An 18,175-nucleotide genomic window follows, 5' to 3' on the forward strand; every position below is an offset into this window, starting at 1 on the left:
ACGAGTCGCGCCTGTCCCGATTCCAGAATCGGGGTGGGCGTGGTGGTAAAATTCTGGCCAATATGTGATTGCACTTAATTATTGCAGGGTTCTTTAGCTGAATAGTGCCAATGGATACACTACAAGCATCGCCAAATTCTTTGCCTTTTCTAGTTTTACTAACCCACACCAATCCCTTGATACATCTTGATTCAGTATCTATAGCCTTTATCCAAGTTAAAATGTTTCTATCATCCTTTAATGCATTTGTTGAATTGACCCCAATTTCTTTGAATGTTGTTTATTGGCCTTATGTTTATCAGTGGCCATAAAGCTTGAAATCATGCTCAATGTTAAATATCACCTGAAGTACTTTTGTCCAAACAGTAATGTTCTAACCTTTTAGGTCCAGATTTTTGGGGAGTTATGGAGAGTCGGCAAAGCCTCCAAAGCAGTGAACAGGACATGGATTTAGAAATCCTGTCCCCAGTTCTGACAGGTTCCATCTTTGCTGGTGGGGAAAAAGGGTCATGCTGTGAAATTGTTTAAATGCTCAGCCTTTTAAACTTAAAAATAAGGCTGCTTGTGTCATATGAGAGTTGGAAAAATTCTGTTCTATCAGTCACAATAGCTATTTGTTGACATTTGTCCGAGGGTTCTTTATGAATACTTGGGTGATCTTCACCAGCAATAATTATCGAAGTAGAGTTCACAGTTTGATTGGCAGGTCAAAGAGGTTATTGAAAGATTATCTCTTTAATGTGGGGTCATGAATAAAAGTTTGCTTTCATAAAAGCTCAACCATGTAAAAAGATTTAAGTTTTGAATGGATTTTCATGAATAGGTTCATGTTTTTTAAAAATAGGGTTTTAGATATTTGTACCTTAATTTCATGTCATCTCATCATGGCTCCCCAGGTCTACCCATGGTAGTTACTAGGTTAGTTAGCATGATGGGTGTAAGGGCCAAGGGTGGTAGGCAGAGGGCATGGTCTGGCATTAAGTTCGAATGGGGGCATGGAGATGGCATGGCGAGTGGGTTATGGGGGTGAGGGCTAGAAGGATGAAAATTTAATGAGACAACTGGGATCAAGTCCCAAAGAACCAAGGCAGGCTTTTTAAACAACCTGACTCAACACTTGGCCATCCCTGTAGCGATGTCCAATCCGCTTTCAGAGGTAGTAGGCCTGACTCTATCCAGCGCCCATGCCCCAGAACAAAGGTATTGTCATTCGGGGATGTTTCTACCGGGGCAGAGGTAGCAAGCTCGGAAATTTCCTTACTCAAGCTCCCTGCGTTGGGAGTAAAAATACAGGCCTAACCCACACAAGGCCCTGTGCATCCATACCTCAAAATTACTGAGAAAAGGAGTCTGCTATTAGTTATTATCATCCAAATTAATTTTCCATCCAGATAGCTTGTTTGCCATTCGTTACTTACCAGGAATTCCTAGTCTCATTGGGTCTGCCATTTCATCAAAATGCTAGAATAAATGCTAATGTAAGAGTATTTGTTGGGAGTAATTTTCAGTCAATGCTTAGAAATAAAATCAAGCTTTAATAAAAAGATAAAGTCTAAAAGTCCTCATGTGTACATTTTACACATTGATGAAATCTTTCTCCTCCCCATGGCAAGTTTGGTGGCAGGAACATTTAATTGGATGAGAAGTTGGTAGATGTGTACCCTACTGCCTTCCCGCCTCCACCCCAATCATCTGTGATGGCTATCCCACTGTGAATTGAGGCCCTAAAGTGGGCAATTAATGATTGATAATAAGAACCATAGAATCCCAACAGCGCAGAAAGAGCTATTCAGCCCATTGTGTCTCCACTGACTCACCTCTCTGCCCTATCCCTGTAACCCTGCACATTTACCGTGGCACATCCACCTTTGGATCCACACATCTTTGGATACTGAGGGACAATTTAGCATTTCCATTCCATCTAACCTTCACATCTTTGGATTGTGGGAGAAAACTAGAGCGTTCTTCCGGCAGTAGGGCTACTTCAGTTGCAAACAATAAAAAAACTAACTTCAGAAAGTAAATCAAAGAAAGAAAGTTTAATAAAGAAACTTCATTACTCCAACACTTGGGGCCACACCCTGGTCCATACAAGCTCCTCACAATTCCCATCTGCTTCTTAATTATACTGGGTCATCTGGTCAGCTGACCACCACATCATTTTGTGATTGGTTACATTGTCTACTGACCAGCTGACCCTCACAGCATGTTACCATTTGTTACATTATAACAGATCCAATGTTATCATTGGTTAGATTATAAAAGATTCCCCTTTTTCTCTTTTCCAAATTAACCATCCTCCAGTATTCACAACAACTTTCCAGTACCTGCACCCCTTTTAGTAAAACAGTCAGATAACTGTAGATTTGCACCAACCTAGTTGAGCTTTGAAAGCTCCTTGTTTTCTAGCATTTGTTTAATGCTGGCCAAACCAATCTCAGTCGCTTTTCTGTTACACTTACTATTGAGTGAACATTGTCCGCTTAACACTCAAGTGGTACTTTCTTTCCCGACGTTGCCATGAAAAACAACTCTGTTAATGTGTCAGACAAATATATCCCCATGTCTACCGCCTCCACTAATGCTAGGGTTTCAGCCGCCAATGTACTTTTTTCACTACCCTTTTTACTTTCTTTGCTTTTCAGGCCAAGGAGTAACATTTTTCTTCCTTACCCATCAAGAATATTATAAATCCGGCACCGCTCGAATGTCCATTTAGTAGATTGACATGTGAAGCATCACTAAACACAATTAACTTCATGTCTTCTGGTTCTCCCAGTGCTGGGAATTTAATTACACATTCCTCTTATTTTAGCTTTTGTAAGTTTTATTTGCCAGCAAGATCTCTCAGACTGAAGCGCGCCTCAACATATTACTTAGCTCTAGGACATTATAGCTCCCATCCAGTGTTGAGGGGCAACACGGGGGCACAGTGATTAGCACTGCTGCCTCACAGCGCCAGGGATCCGGGTTCGATTCCCAGCTTGGGTCACTGTCTGTGTGGGTTTGCACGTTCTCCCCGTGTCTAGATGGGTTTCCTCCGGGTGGTCTGGTTTCCTCCCAGAGTCCAAAAGATATGCGGGTTAGGTGAATTGGCCATGTTAAATTCTCCCTCAGTGTACCCAAACAGACACCGGAATGTGACGACTTGGAGATTTTCACAGTAACTTCATTGCCGTGTGAATGTAAGTATACTTGTGACACTAATAAATAAATTTTAAACTTGTCTGTGTGCACAGCCAATTTAACTGTCCTATCATACTCCTCAACAATTCTGTTTCTTTTCCATTGGCCAGTTCCTCTTTTTTCAATCGACCTTTTTCCGGTTATGGGAATAGGATCAATGCTGTTTAGGTATCCCTACTGATTCATCATTACCTTGGATTTGCTTTTTTGGATATCAAGACCAAGATATTGAAAAGCACCAGCCGCTTGACTCCCTACTTTAAATTCTGCCTTTAGCTTATTAATTACCCTCTTTTCAAACTCTTCTGTACCAGCCCATATGAAGTCATCAACATGCATTATGAAAATTCCAGCCAATTTTCCTTCAGACTTCCAATAGAACATTGTAGGGTCTGCTTTTACCTGGACAAAGCCAGTTTTCGGCAATACAGAAACATACCAAACCCTTGATGCATCACTTAACCCGTAATTGCATTTGTTCAATTTCCACAACTATCCCCGTGTATTATCTGCTTCTTTGAGCTGCCTCCAAAAAACTTTTCTTTAAAATGTTTCGTCCTGCTGAAATGCTGCTTTGATATCTATTGATTTACATTCCCAATTATTAAGTTTTTAAAAGTTTTTTTTATTAATCACAATGAATTTTATTAATACCAATGAAGTTACTGTGAAATTCCCCTAGTCGTCACAGTCTGACGCCTGTTTGGGTCAATGCACCTCACCAGCACATCTTTCAGAATGTTATTAGATGCTAGGACAGCAGAAAAAAAAATTCAGTGTCGTCATTTTCCCTGCTGTAGGTGAATCAACCCTAATGTCTCTCCCCTCCAAGTGTTCCTTGTACCCATGGTCTACTAATCTGGCTTTTGCTTTATACGTCCCATCTGGCAAAACTTTCTCTGTGCAAACCCACCGATGGGACACAGCAGGCTACCCTTCGTCTGGTACCTCAGTGTACACCCCAAACTCTTTCCAACTGTCCAATTCTCTTTGTTTGGCCTCTCTTATTTCTATGACCTCCATTTTATTGGCAGCCACCAACACTTCCCTATCATGGGGACTTCTACTTCTATTACTGTCATTGGTTTGATTCCTAACCTTCCTCATTAAACTCCGGCCTCTACTGCCTTGTCTGTCCCTGTCGGGGCTGCTACTCTCAGATCACTGTTCTCTGTTAACACAACTTTGGTCACAAATTCATGGCTTTTTCCTGGGTTCACAAATGCTCACTATCTCATCCTCAGAACTTAAATCTCGCTTTTTTGGCTTCCATCTTTCCACCCCATTTTCCCAATCTATAACTTTCGCATTTTGTCCTTGCTCTTGGACGTTGAGCCAGTGTTTTTACTTTCCAGGGGCTTTTCCTGCTCTTCTGGCTATAGTGGCATCCCTCTACTCACTTGACCCATCGAGTATGCATGACACCACTGTGCCCACGTTGGGTAACTGAACCTTTGAAGTAACAGCTTCATCCCCTGCCTCACTGTTATAAGGACATAAGAACATAAGAAATAGGAGCAGGAGTAGGCCATCTAGCCCCTTGAGCCTGCCCCGCCATTCAATAAGATCATGGCTGATCTGAAGTGGATCAGTTCCACTTACCCGCCTGATCCCTATAGCCCCTACTGTTACTTAGCTGGTCATCAGATTATCTCTCATCTATAGCTGTCTGATCATCATAGTTGCTCAAGGTGTGTGTATGTGAGGTACAAGGTGCTTCTTCTATTTCTACATCTTGTTCAGGTGCTCCAAATTCAAAATCAATTCTCACTATTCTTGAAGAGTGGGCTCGCACTGTCTGGTTACCATGTTGTCGTATAACTACCTTGCCATCTGTCCCTTTCCACTCTTTTAGGCTCTCCTTTTATAGTCAAATTTTTTGAAATGTACCTCTGACGGTCTTATGCGATGCCTTTGGGCTCATCTTATCCACTCTGAAACCTCAACCTTAATGAAGGCATTTCTCCCTGCATGCATGGTATTCGGATGTGCTGAAAAAATGGAGCTAATGCCTGTCCCTTCTAATGCCAGAGGAGTGCCTGTCAATACTGATGGTAATTTTGGGTTCCTCCCATATACCAATTGGTGTGGACTATAGCCCCCCCCCCAACATTTGTAATGATTTTTTCCCGCATGCTCTGTCCAGCCAGTGCAATCTGTCATTTACAGCCTAATTGATCTGCCAAAATTTTATGCAGCATATTACTGCAGGATTCCATTCACAGAGGCCATTGCTGCAGTGTGCATCAGCACAGTACTTAAATTTTCGCAAATATCTTGGAACACATCATTTGCAAATTCAGCCCCATTGTCCATCAAGAATTTAGACAGTGCTCCCAACCCTGTTCCAATCCAATAAGTCATAATTTTGCCCACAATAGTCTTTTTTATCTTTGCTGCAAATCACCGTAGATATGCTAAACCAGTGGCCATGTCCACAAAATGTAGTAAATTGATGTCTTTGTCTTTATCCCAAATCTTCAAGTCCATCGCTACTACATCGCTGAAATCCCGAAGCTAATGGTAGACTCACGACTGGACGCAGAGATGTTCTTCTATATTTTGTACAAATCTCACACTGGGATGATATTTGCTCTTTGAGATCATTATAGCCTTTATCCAGCACACCCTGCATCCTGAATAGATATCACGGATAGATGGATTCCTGATGGATTCCTGATCGGTAAGGGAATTAGGGGTTATAAGGATCAGGTGGGTAAGTGGAACTGATCCACTTCAGATCAGCCATGATCTTATTGAATGGCGGGGCAGGCTCGAGGGGCTAGATGGCCTACTCCTGCTCCTATTTCTTATGTTCTTATGAAGCAGAGCTCTCAGTCTCTGTGGTGATGGATGAGCAAACTGCTTATGAAGTTTCAAAATATTCTTCTTTTTGTTTAAAGCTGTTGTCTGTAAGCGACACTAATACATCATGAATCCTCTGGTTAGACGTTTTTGTTCACTTAATGGAAGGGAATAATGGCCTGACCTCGTAAAATGTAGATCTACACATCTTCCAAATACCACAGCTTTGTCATGCTTCAAGTCAATTGTCATCTGGGCTTTTTTCATGGCAGACTTGCTTAATAATAAAAGCATGTCACTTGAAACAACATCCGTACTTATGAACAAGCTGATTCCTGCAATTCTACAGGGAAGTACCACCCTTTTGGAAGATGTTAAAATATTATCATCTCTAAATCGAAAACAGGTGGAACTGTCACATTCTTTAACTTTCTTTCACTCTTTATGACCAAGAGACCCTGAATAGCAATTTAGACAATCTTTGCCACATATGGTTGATGTATATCCACTATCGAAAACTGCAGTTGAAAGAGTCTATCATAAGCACACTCATTATTGGGCTCAATTTTTCTGTGACCAAACAATGCCTTCATGATCCTTATCTTCATCACTGTCAGTTGCTACATATTCTGTTTTGTGTGTGGCTTCAAAGACACAATTTCTTCTTTTTGGACAATTCGTTATGTAGTGATATGGGGAAATCGCATTGAAAGCAGCAATTCACAATCCCTTTTCCATTTCTTCAATTTGAACATCATTTATCACCCTGCCATGTGTGTCTTCCATCTCCATTATCAAATCGGTTATATCCAGCTTCAACATCAGGTTTGTTATTAGTGTAACTGTTTTTGATTCGGAGCCTTCATGTACTATTGGTTGAGCGCGCAGCTGAGCTACCATTGAAACCTCTACTCTAGGTGCTATAGCATTCCAACCTGAATTGAGAAAAGTGGCAGGGAACGATTGTTTCCCGAAAAACTTCTTTAATGATGCTACCATTTGATCAAAGAGGGGCTCTGTTCCCTTAAATTGTACTCTAGTCATTACCAGAAGATTGTCGATCTGTGACAGACATGCACAGTCCAACAACTTAAAGGCCAATAATGCATCTGGAATCTCCAAATTAAATTTCATTCGCCTGTTACGGCCCCTATCAAAATCTATGATATATTCCTCCATGGACTGGTTTTCTTGTCTTCTAATCCTGTCAAACATCACCCACCCTTCATAATTCTCCAAAACTCATCTTTTTGATAAAACTTATCTAGATACTGTAACAGGGGTTGTAATCCTTCTTCTTTATCCCGGGTATCCGCAATCCAGTCAGAAAACACTTTTGTCCTTATCTTACTTCTAGCCAGAAGTGACAAAGCTAAGGCTATAGCTTGGTTTTTCCTCAGTATTGTAGTAACAGGGGTCCACATTTCCACTTCTGCCTTCCATTGCTGGTGTGGTCCAGCGTCCGAAAATACAGGGGACCAATCAAACGACGTAAGTTTGCTTCTACCTTCTGCCATGGTCATGTCCTGAGTCTGTAGCACCACTTCAGGCCTTACAAAACAAACACCAAGCTACGATGGGTTTTCCTCTGCTACCAATATTCATCTGGCAATAGGGGTACTTCAATTGCAAGCAATAAAAGAACTAACTTCAGAAAGTAAATTTAAAAAAACATATAATAAAGAAACTTCACTACTCCAACACTTGGGGCCACACCCTGGCCCATACAAGCTCCCCACAATTCCCATCTGCTTCTTATTTATAGCTGACCCTCCCTGCATGTTACCATTGGTTATATTGTAACAGATCCAATGTTATCACTGGTTACATTACAACACCTGGCACCAGGAGGAAACCCACACGGACAAGGGGAGTATGTGCAAACTCCACACAGTCACCCGAGGCCGGAATCAAATCCAGATTCCTGGCACTGTGAGTGCTAACCAACCAACCAAGACATGCCAACTCAGTGCCCACTCAGGTAAAGGGGGAGATTGCCCACCTGAGGATTAGCAATCCAGTAGGTTGAAATATGGAGGAATGACACTTTGAGCTGTTTGAATTCTCCAGCCTGACTAAGCAGGGTACCTATCAGCACTGATTCTCCCTGAAGAAAAAACCAATTGTGCCCAGTTAGAATGCTGAGCTTCATTTAGCTGAGGCTACTTGGCCCTCAGGAGTTAACCCTTCGCACCATCAGCTCCCCACACTTTCAGCGACAAGGCTGGGATTCAGCTTCAGTTGTCAGGCCTGTCAGCTTAGCTGGTTGGGAATAAATTGCAAGGATGGCATCTCCGCAGGCCCTCAATGCCTGCAAGTCAGGCTCAGTCAATACCCCACACCCCCTCTCCCCATTCAAAGGCGGACCTCACCACCCAGATGTCCATGGTCAGTCGTGATGATCGAACACATCTCCCTCTTTAAAGAACCCTCAATGGTCTCAGGTTTGAGGGAGGGGACACCCAGATTGAAGGTCAGGTGCAAGTCCCAACAGGTGAGGGCAAATGCAGGGGCAGCCCTGTTCTGGAGATGGGAGGGCACCAGAACTGTGAGTGTGCGATTGCTGTCAGTGCCTCTCCTGGGGGATTGGCTGCTCCGAGGTCAGGATGGTCAATAGATCGTGAATCTTAATGATTAGTAGCTGCATCAGCAACCTGACTTTCTCTCCCTCATCCCTCACATCGAGATTGGAAGGGAGGCAACCGAGCTGGCAATCTTACTGATAGCAAGACGTCTCACAACACCAGGTTAAAGTCCAACAGGTTTATTTGGTAGCAAATACCATAAGCTTTCAGAGCGCTGCTCCTTCATCAGATGGAGTGGAAATGTGCTCTCAAACAGTGCACAGAGACACAAAATCAAGTTACAGAATACTAATTAGAATGCGAATCCCTACAACCAGCCAGGTCTTAAAGGTACAGACAATGTGGGTGGAGGGAGCATTCAACACAGGTTAAAGAGATGTGTATTGTCTCCAGACAGAACAGCTAGTGAGATTCTGCAAGTCCAGAGGGCAAGCTGCGGGGGTTACTGATAGTGTGATATAAATCCAACATCCCGGTTTAGGCCGTCCTCATGTGTGCGGAACTTGGCTATCAGTTTCTGCTCAGCGACTCTGCGGTGTCGTGTGTCGTGAAGGCCGCCTTGGAGAACGCTTATCTGAAGATCCAGCAGTCACGGGCATTCAGCCTTGGATCTTCAGGTAAACGTTCTCCAAGGCGGCCTTCACGACACACGACAGCGTAGAGTCGCTGAGCAGAAACTGATAGCCAAGTTCCGCACACATGAGGGCGGCCTAAACCGGGATGTTGGATTTATGTCACATTATCAGTAACCCCCACAGCTTGCCCCCTGGACTTGCAGAATCTCACTAGCTGTTCTGTCTGGAGACAATACACATCTCTTTAACCTGTGCTTAATGCTCCCTCCATCCACATTGTCTGTACCTTTAAGACCTGGCTGGTTGTAGGGATTCACATTCTAATTAGTATTCTGTAACTTGATTTTGTGTCTCTGTGCACTGTTTGAGAGCACATTTCCACTCCATCTGACGAAGGAGCAGCGCTCCGAAAGCTTATAGTATTTGCTACCAAATAAACCTGTTGGGCTTTAACCTGGTGTTGTGAGACTTCTTACTGTGTTCACCCCAGTCCAACGCCGGCATCTCCACATCAATCTTACTGATCACAGCTCTGGTGGAAGACAAACTCCAGCAGCAACATGTGGTGACAGCACTTTGGAAAGACCCTCCAGATTAAGCCCAGGGGATCATGAGCCAGGATCAGTGGCCAGAGAGTGCACCAGCCATGCAGGGAGCATGAAAGTGCAGAAGACGCCCCAGGGTATACTGGACTCCAGTATCCTTCATGGAGCTCTCAGACACCAAGTGCCAAGGGAGACAGATGTTGACAGTGAGATTTGCAAATTCCAGTTTCACCGCATCTTGAGCCCATGCCAGCAATCCCGCGGATGGTGAGAGTGGGCTCAAGATCCCGCCCTTGTTATCTTTTGGTCTGGAGGAACTGAGTAGCCTATTCCTGTTCCGACGTTCCTATCTCGCACTGGTTTTATACAGATTATCACCTGGAACTTTTACATGGGTTCTAAGCATTACTTTAGTTAAAAATTTACAGAAACACTGGGGAGAGCAAAGTAAGCAGATGTTTAAGATGTTTCTCTGTGATTTTTGCTGATTTTTCATCCAAGCTTCAGCAAAAGATCAAGGAATTCCAGGTGCTCCTAGCAGTATTACCCAAAATGTTTCTTTCAAGATGCTAGTCTCTTGAACTTCCAGTAGATTTATCTTACTGGATAACTTACAGAACTATGGTACATTAGTGGAATGTTCACCATCATATCAGAAATGTTCGTTTAAATCCAACAATTCTAACATTGCAGCTTGTCACTCTGCTGTAATGTAAACTGATAGATTTCATTCATTTCTAACAGGTTATACTTTTTGGTACCATATCCAGATTGGGTTATGTGACAAGGGAATACATATATTGGCATTTGTGTTGTGTGCATGGCGAATGAGGACCCCTGCTGGGGGCATCTCAAATTATATTATTGATTGTGATTCTTTTTTAAAAGTTTCACTGAAGCATTGGATCAAGGGGGGTAATAAAGTCATAAATGGCAGGCAAAACTCATTCCTCAAGATGTACATTTGTATGGTTACAAGGAGGGTGTGCTGCTAGATCTAATTAGGAATGTCAAAATAGATTAGCTAGGTAAGTTAAATGGGCATAAGCATCTTGGGAATGGTGACCTGAACATGATAAGGAATAAGGTGCAAACAGGACAATATCTCCAGAGTTCCTCAGATCACTACACCAGGGGATTAGTCAAACCTCCACAGGATATTGGGCCACAAAACCCGATAATAGCATGTTGTTATCATCCTTGGGTGGGGAGACTCCAGAATAGTGTAGTTTTGCAACTTGAAAGCTTTTTCATTGAGGCAAATATAGGAATGGAAATAAAAGTTTGCAAGGTGAGTAGTGGGATAAAGGAATTGTTTCTAGACAAAAGCATGTTTACATGTTTACATTCAAAATTGAATGTAAATACATTAGTCTTGCTTTTGATCTCATGAAGCTACATTTCATTCTTCTTTGTCTGAATGTAGCTCACAAACCTTTCCTTCAGGTCTCCATGCCCATGCTTTTCTAAATACCATGCTGTGATGGGCACAGAAAACTATCACTGTGCAGAGGACATGCTTGGGAGCATGTTGCAGTGCCCCTCATGTTCAATGGAACTCGCTTCTCAAATGCTCTCTATATAGTTCTCTTAAACTAAAGAAGGAGCTTTACCTGTTGTGCTGTGCAACTTCTGTTCTTGTCATCTGAAGAGTCGTGGAAGCAAGCAATAGGATTTATCGCCCAAAAGCTACCCAGACACTTTATTTTCTTCCTTGAATAGATCAAGCAGGCTGAAATTCTTGAGCATGTCCAGAATCACATCAATTGCCTGAAAATTTGGCACTCGAGTGTAGAATTCTTTAGAGTTGGTCACGCACCACCTGAACATCAACCAAGCAGAACCACTTTCTATATCCAAAGATCAAAGTGAGAGCTCACGGTGTTACAAGAGTGCCATCTATTGCGCACTGAACCTTAGACAGCTCAACAATTTGATCAAACTATATGACCCTCACATACTGCTGTTTTGCTACCATCTTAAATTTAACGAGTTCTCCAAATCTCCTGGATATGATCTGTTACTTTCCAAATGGATACCCAGATAACATCCTTGATTATGTTACAAAGGTCCTTGCAAGTAAACCTGTTAAAGACAGATTATATATTGGGTTTCTTTGTGTTTTTTCTATTTTTGCAATTACATTTTACAGAATTTTACTCCACTATTAGTTGGTAATATTAGGTAGACTGTCACTTTTGCACCATTTTAAAGGTTTTGCAATTTTATTTCTTCATAACTTTCATCACGTAAATAGCAGCATGTCAAGGGATGATGATGATAATTCCTTTGCTGGTTCTCAGAGCACTGTAATGATTCAGATACAGAAGGCGAGTTCACCCATTCATTCAGTCATGATCTCATTCTCTGCAACCAAATCAGAAAGCAAAGATCAATTCCTTGTCTGTCAATGTGCGTACAGTGAGCTGGGATGCAACTCCCATCAAAGCTACATTCTAACTCTTAGCCCTCAAAATGAAAAATCCCTCAAAATGCTCCTGCCACACACCAGCTCTGTTTTACGGAGGCTGGTGAATGTGAGGTTTGTTCATTAGAAGGGAACGAAGGCATCATTATGTGAAAGGCCGCTGCACCAGATCTTGACAGACAAGTCTGGCAGGTGGCAACCAGGCCATACCTGCAGCTGCTTCAGTCTCTGAGGTCTTGTGACCTCACCCCAGGAAGGCTGAGGGCCCTCCTCCTCCAGGAATTCCATGTTGGTATCACACAGCAGTTAGAGATGATTCTCATGCAGGTGACAGCAGGTGAGTGAAGTGCAGAGGGACCTCAGTGTCCTAGTGCATGAATCACAAAAAGCTAGCAGGCAGGTCCAACAAGTAGTTACGAAGGCAAACGGCATTTTGCCCTTTATTGCAAAGGAGTTCGAATTTAAAAATGGGCAGGTTTTATTTCAATTGTGCAGTGCATTGGTGAGACCTCGACTGAAATACTGCGAACAGTTTTGGTCCCCTTCCCAAAAGAGCTTCACCAGGTGAGTACCTAGGAGAGAAGGTTTTCCTATCATGAGAGACTAAATAGTCTGGGTCTGTATTTCTTGGAATTTAGAAGAGTGAGGGTGATCTTATTCAAACATATAAGACTCTGAAGGGGTTTGGTGAGATGTTTTCACTAATGGGAGAGTCTCGAATAAGGGGACTTGGCTACAAGATCAGGGGCCGGCCATTTCAAATTGAGGTGCATAGAAATTTCTTCTCGCAGAAGGTGGTGAATCTCTGGAATTCTCTGCCCCAAAGGGTAGTGGAGGCTGGATCATTAGAAGTATCTAAAGTGGAGGTGGATAAATATTTGATAGATCGAGGAATAGAGGGCAATGGGCAAATAGCACAGTGGCTGACATAGATCAGCCATGATCGTACTGAATGGCAGGGCAGGCTTGAACGGCCTGGTGACCTACTCCTGCTTCTGCACATGTTCCGCTGATCAAACCCAGATGAGAAGGACAGACCCTGAATTTTCTGCCTGTGGCACCTCATATCTGCTTCTGGCATCCATACACCTGTCCTCTGTGAGGAGTCAGCAGAAAGGCATCAATAGTCCAAAGGCAACACCTGAGGCTTGCATTGTGCCCAAGGCATCCGTCATGCCTCATTGTGGTAAACTAATATGAAAGGTAGTTGTGAAATTTGTAAGGGGCTGCAGAGCCTGAGCACTTTGCTGGCACACAAGATCTCAGTTCCTTCCGTGCCCCCTGGCATCGCTGACTGTTAGGAGCGATGTCCTCAGAGTATCAGAAATGTATATGATCAAGTTTGCCTTCCAACTTTTAGTTAGGTCAGTTCATCCCTGTGCAGGTGTACACAACACCCGAGTAGCATTATCACTGGGCATACTGTGCAGCAACTGAATTATCAGCTTTGATGACTCTGAGGATTTATTTTTTAAATGTATTTTCCCAGCCTCTGGCAATATTCTTCTCCACTCTGCCAAATAGCCCATCTGCCTCTACTCTCCGAACCCAACCAAGTTTATTTCTGAAGGACCCCTGGGGAGTTAGAACTGTAGTTCTGAAAGCTCGTGGCTTTTGCTACCAAATAAACCTGTTGGACTTTAACCTGGTGTTGTTAGACTTCTTACTGTGTTTTACCCCAGTCCAACGCCGGCATCTCCACATCATGAGTTAGAACTGCCATTAACTGGTCTCCTCTTCAACCCCCCTTGAAATTTCCTTTACATAGAAATGTTACAGAAAGACTACAGCACAGCGATCCACGAAGAACAGTCAGTTTCTCTGACATCTTGGTAATGAGGAATTTATGCCTAATGTTGCAATTGCACAGCTTCTAGAAACAAATATTCTTCGCTCTGTGAACTTGAGACCATCCAGTGTGTGTTTCCTGATGTAGGCTGAGATTGAGCAGAAGTAATTACTTTCTGAACCGTGCTTTCATTTCAGCAAATAATTACTTCTTCACAGCCTCCCTTCACATCAGGAAATACTAGCGGGTGACACTGAATGTACAAAGGCTAGATTTATTTATTTTATTCGGCTGACTGTTTACGAGCAATTGTGTAATAGTTAAATTTTCTCCACAATCCAAAAGGCAATCCCTCATGCAGGGAATCACTTCCAGGGCACGACAAGCCCTCCAGTACCTCAACCAAGTGACTACTTCTGCAGGAACCTGGACACAGTCTTATATTGATGACATTAGTACCCCACATGCACTCATTGACAGGGGATAGTGAGATGGGAGAAGTGGTCTAAGGCTGTTAAGCTGAAACTGAGCACCTTTTTATCCAGATGATGCACATTTTCAGCAAGTGTAAGAAGTTTGTGACCTCAATCCCCTGAAAGGGAGCGTATGAACAGTGGCAACCGTGTTAAATTAGCCCTTTCTAAACAGCATCCAGTGAGCCTGCTGTTCACCAAGGCAACAGGCATTTGAGTATTTATTTGCAATCACGATATAGCCTTGAAATTAGATTGTGCCACTGCACGTGGATGTTAGGAAACCGACTCTCCAACAGAGCATCTTACCTGCCCTATCCCTGTAACCCCACACATTTAATCCCTCTAATCTACACATCTTGGAATACTGAGGGAGAATTTAGCATGGCCAATCCACCTAACCTGCACATCTTTGGACTGTGGGAGGAAACCGGAGCACCAGGAGGAAACCCACGCAGACACGGGAAGAACGTGCAAACTCCACACAGCCACTCAAGGCTGGAATTGAACCCGGGTCCCTGGCGCTGTGAGGCAGCAGTCCTAACGACTGTGCCACCGTAGGAAGAACTAGAAAAGTTAGTATTAAAAAAATTACAATTCTAAGGAAGATTAAAGAATAGAGGGAGCTGGGGATATACATACACCAACACTTGAAAAAGTGCTTACAAAGGATCCTAGGCTTTATAAATAGAGATTTGGAGGCATAAGGTAAAAAACAAGAAAGTTATGATGAACCTTTGAAAAACACCACCCTGGTCTCAAACAAAGAATTATGTTCAATTCTGGGCACCACATTTGAGGAGAAATGTAAAGGCTTTAAAGAGGATGCAGAAAAGATTTACAAAAATGGCTCCGGGGCTGAGGGACTACTGTTACGTGGATAGCTTGGAGAAACTAGTGCTATTTTCCCCAAAAAAGATTGAGAGGAGGTTTGAAAGAGGTATTCAAAATAATGAGGGGTTTAGACAGAGTAGCAAAATTGTTCGCATTGGCAGCAGGATCAAGAACTAGTGGACTCAGATTTAAGGTGATTGCTGAAAGAACCGGGAAAAGCAATTATTATGCAGCAATTGGTTAGGATCTGGAATGCACTGCCTGAGAGGGAGGTGAAGACAGATTCAAACTTGGCTTCAAATGAGAATTAGATAAGCATTTGTAGAAAAACAATTTGCAAGGCTGTGGAGAGAGGCCGGGGGATGCGTAAGTTGCTCTCACAGAAAACTGACACAGGCTGAATGGCCTCAATCTGTGTCATAACCTTACTATGGTTCTGAACACCTCACAAACCATCACGGACACGCTCCACTTTTCTTGCAAGTGATGATGAAGTACATTGTGAAACTGGAAGCTGCTACCAAGGCTGAACCCTTGATGCCAACATGCTGACCTTCACAGGCAGGAACAGGGCCATGGGCATGGAAACTTGCAGCGTTGACTGAGACATTAGCCCCAATTTTACCATTTTGATTCTAAGTGCTGAATCTGGGCGCAATTCAGATCCGACTTGGAAAACTGTTCTCAGCCGCCCCCATACGCACTTAGCCTGAAAGAAATCGCGGATCTCAATTGTGCTGTGGGCGGGGCTTATCGCGCCTGAAACGCTGCAGCTCCGATCGGAGCCTTCAACTACGCGTGCGCAGTTTTAAAAAAATGAAAAGCTCACCCCTGCCATATTGCGCCCGAGCCTGTTAATGCCTCCCCCTTGCCCCCACAGACATTGCCCCACCCCCACAACATAACAGACCCATTTATCCCCCCACCCTCCGCCACCCAGACCAATTGCGGCCTCCTCCCCCTTTCCCCTCCACCGATCTCAGGCAGAGTGGCAGCTGACCCCCCCTTCCCCCTAACTCATCTCAGGCAGAGTGATCCACCCACCCCCCTCCACCCTACAGATATCAGGCAGAGTGATCCCCCTCACCCTCACCTCGGACCCTCCCACATAAGGCCCCCATGTCCTCTGGAATCCGATGGCTGTGTGACACCCCCCTCTCTTTCCCCTGTCCTCAATCATTGAGGCACTCATCCATCACCACCCCCCACCCCCTCCCGTCCCCCCTCCCCAGCAGCACACCTGCAAGTGCTCACTTGCCTTCCCCTCAATGCTAACAAGCAAACTGCATGGAACTTGCTGGAATGTTCTGCCAAACTGCCTGCAGCTGATCTGCCCTAACGAGGAGCAGCTCCATTAAAAACTCAAGGATGGACAGGCAGGCAGGCATTCCCGCACAAGGTGTGTGCCCGATTCACTGAGGGTGACCTGGGGAGGCTGCTGGATGCAGCAGAGGCGAGGCGGGACACACTCTTCCTCCCAGGAGGACGCAGACCCAGGGGGGCTGATGGAAATGCGGCCTGGGAGGAAGTCGCCACCTCGGTCAGTGCCAGGGCAGTGGCCCCCCCGAACCGGAAAGCAGTGCCGGAGAAAACTCAATGACCTCATCTCTGCAGCAGGGGTGAGTGCTGAACCCCATTTTGCATCTTCCCCCGTATCTGCCCCAGATCCTCCCATCCCCAGCATCCTGCATGCTTCCAGCTCCTGACCCCCAAGCACATCCTTCCTTTCCCCCCAATGAGCCCGACTATGTTTGCCCTGTAAGAGTCACCACCTGATTCTCTGCAGGAGTCACGCCACCATTTCTTTCATGGCTCCTTCTGTCTCCACAGAAGAAGACCGAGCACAACATTCGTGAGAGGGCGAAGACAGGAAGTGGTGAGCCAGACCTCCGGGTCCTCACCCCCTTTGAGGAGCGGGCGCTGGAGCTCTCCAGAGAAGGGGAGACGGGGCTGTCAGCGACAGCATGATCGGACTGCCGTCCAGACGTGAGCACCTGTCATTCCTCCACTCATTTTGAGACAACTTCTTGAGGGCACGGGTTTCGGGTGCAAGGGGCAAGGTGTAAAGGAGATGTAAGAGGTATGTTTTGGGTCCCTGGAACTCACTGCCGGGGGAGGTTGTGGATGCAGAAACCATTAGGACCTTTAAGGGGCATCTCTACAGCTATATGAATGGGATGGGAATAGAGGCATATGCCCCCTGGAAGGGTAGGGGCTAACAAATCAGATGGGCAGCCTCATCGCTACAGGTTTGGAGGGCCGAGGGGCCTATTCCTGTGATGTAATTTTCTGGGTTCTTTGTTCTATGTTCAATGGAAACGTGATTCATATGTTTGGCATCCCGGATTCCTCTCCCTCCCTTGCACTTAACCTTGTGTCCTGTGTTGCAGGGACAGATCCGGACACCCCGGGGCCTTCTGGACCGCAGGCCCCAACTACAATTCCCACCCATCCTGATAACGATAGCTCGGACAAGTCCTCGGAGGATATGGGTGAAGGGACCTCCGAAGGTGGCACCGTTTATCCATCAACTTGTACCTCACAACTCACCATCTCAGAAACTGACACGTTGGTGGATCCAGTTAGTGTTGAGGCTTCTGGGTCACTCTCTGGTGAGCACGACACATCTGCTAATGTATATCGGGTAGAGGAGCGAACGTCCAAGGCTTCTGGTGAACGGGGGTCTGGCGGAGGCAAGGACTCAGCTGGCCCCAGGCTACATGCTGTTCCTCTGAGATCACTTCACCCTCAGCTGCTGGAGATGCAGCAACAGAGCCAGGGAATGCAGGAGGGGCTGACGGCCACACTGGACCAACTGCGAGGCTGCTGGGAGGAGTCCCAGAGCTTTCAAGTGGACCAGCTATTGCCTGTTTTGTGTGCTTCCCAGGCCAACACTGCAAGGGTGGCGTCTGCAGTGGAAAGCCTGGGTCAGGGGGTCCTCACCATGGGTGCCAG

The sequence above is a fragment of the Mustelus asterias genome, chromosome 6 (assembly GCF_964213995.1).
Source record: "Mustelus asterias chromosome 6, sMusAst1.hap1.1, whole genome shotgun sequence".
In the NCBI taxonomy this organism is placed as follows: domain Eukaryota; kingdom Metazoa; phylum Chordata; class Chondrichthyes; order Carcharhiniformes; family Triakidae; genus Mustelus; species Mustelus asterias.